We start from the raw sequence: 2,807 nt of genomic DNA on the forward strand, positions 1-2,807 counted from the left end.
GGTCAAAGTCCCCATGAAATAGGATACGACAATCCTCTATAGGCTGACCAAGCCGACAATGGTATATGACTATCTCAGTCCTTTCTACACCGGTACAAGTCAAAATATCTAACCAAGTATGAAACATCTCAAAGATGGGAATCTCTAAAGATAGAGTAAGTCAGTCCCCTACTGGTCGGACCAACAAAATAAATCGATCAACTACTGTCTGATCCAACAAAAGTAAATCAATTATCCACTGATGAAACTAACTAAGGTAAATCGATACCTAACCACCAAAGTCAACCTGGTAAAACAATCCTCAACCAATCGAGCCAACAAGAGTAAATTGATACTCTACTAACTGAATCCATATGAGTACATAGATATCATTCACTACACAACTAATGATAACCGAGACTGGTACACGACTCTAACTCTCAACCAACTAGTAGTAGCAGTAACTAACACAAATGGTAGTATGATATAACAAATCCCTTGAGACTGTAAATCCTTGATCTCCATTAGGTCAACCGTGATCAGTGATTGACCCAACACATGCAATGGATGCTACAAACAATTAGGCATGTACTAACCAAAGAGTACTAACACATGTCATAATTAACTATCACGGGCAACAATACATACACTAACAGAAATGTATACTAACAATATGTAACCATACCTCCTATAGCCCGGGAGATGTCCTGCTGCTGCCTGGTCCCAAAACCAGAAAAGTCACATCAAGAGAAACCAAAACACGAAATCCGAAAACACGAATAACAGGCATCGTACCTGCTTTGATACCAGAAATTGGTATCAAATAAATCCCGAAAAAACCAAAACGCATAGCAAGTATCGTATACCTGCTCTGATACCACTAAATTGGTATCAGATAAATCTCGAAAATCTAAAACAAAACAAAACAGAGATCGTACCCGCTCTGATACCACTAGTTTGTCACGCCCCAAAGGAGTCCCTGCCAGACAAAAATCCGGCAGAGTCTCCCCTGTACCAGTGACAATATGAAGCATCACTACAAGCACAATACATCAGCCACATGCGGCTGGAATATTTATATACACAACCACGCAGTTATAATAACAGCCCACACGGCTGGAATGAAACAATCACAACCACGCAGTTATATATAAAACAGCCCACACGGCTGTACTAAAAACCAACACTGCGGAAAAATGAAAACGGAAAGCCCACGCAAGACAAATAGATACAATGCATGCCGGCACGGCTTAAACACAAATACAACACCAAAATCATAGGATAGCCACATGGCTATACACAAATACAATGCCAAAAATAAGAAAAGAATATACAAAGAAAGCAAGCGCGATCTTCGGATGTGACGTAGGACCCGGCAGACAGGATACTCCGAGCGACACCAGCCATCTACAAGCTACCTGAAAACATAAATGTATACATGCGGTGGTGAGTATACGTAACTCAGCGGGTAATAGAAAAGATAGTGCATGGCCTATAAACAATATGGAGATCACAAGTATACAGTCTCAGTAGGGAATATGAACATGGTCATACTATCATAATCAATGCATCTGAACATACCTGACATAATAACCTGACATAAACTGTACAAAGCACAACTAACATAATGATAGATACAAACCCAATCTGGAATCGACCCATGGTACAATGATCAGTAAACTCACCGGATCTGCAACAGATATACCCGTGACACCTGTGCAATATAAGTACGACTGCATATACATGTAAAATAAATGACATGTATGCAGCATGGCAACCAAGTGCAACAATCATATCTCAAACAAGTGCAACAACGACAATCACATGCAACTAGTAACTACTAGGCATGTATGCAAATGCAGATGCACCGCGCATCAAATGCAAGAATAATAACTGCGTATGCATGCTCCATGGTCACCCCCGCCACCTCTCTAGACACCACGACCCCTGTATGGCCGAGAGGCTTGGGTCTGTGACGACTGTACTACCCTCCAGCCCACTATATAGTGGTCGAGGCGGACAGTCCGCTAATAGCTATCTAGCTAAATAGCATCAGGGTCCCTGACTGCTCACAACGCCGGATCTCACTAAACCTCGTGACCGGGTGGCACGACAGGACTAGCAGCAACTGCTCCAACTACCACTACCCATGAGTGGCCGAGTGTGCGGTGCTAAACCAAACCAACTGATGACTCTCTCACCACAAGGGAGACAATGGTCATCAGATGCAATGAATGATGAACATGCTATATATATATATAATCATCATCCATGCAATAACTCCAAACCTCAAAAATACCTCCAACAAGAGTATAATCGTCATGATACCACCACGTATCCCACCAAACACATATACACAACTATACGCGTATAATCAACCAAAAATCTCCAATAATCCACTAGACACATATGCACCGAACGTAAGTACAATCAACATGTATCCTCCAATAATAACCACATCAGACACGTGTATAAACCATAAACATACAATCAACACAACTCCTCCAAAAATACATAACCAAACACGTGTGTACATACAACATGCAAATGTAGGGTCAACATGATGACTCCTAAAATACATACCAAGCTACATACAATCAACATTATATGCATAAATCAGCATGATAAACCCAACAACTCGACAATCCCCACTATACATACTCTACACGCGTAATCCCAGCAGAGTAGAAATCAAGAGTAGAGACTGCATATGATATAACTAGGACATCTCAAAGATCAAGCATAAGGATCAAGCAGGAAGGCAACCAACAAATACGATATAAGGAAAAGTAGCCTAATCCATCACATAAAACCATGCACTAAGCTCA

This window comes from Zingiber officinale, chromosome 5B, assembly GCF_018446385.1.
Source record: "Zingiber officinale cultivar Zhangliang chromosome 5B, Zo_v1.1, whole genome shotgun sequence".
NCBI lineage: Eukaryota > Viridiplantae > Streptophyta > Magnoliopsida > Zingiberales > Zingiberaceae > Zingiber > Zingiber officinale.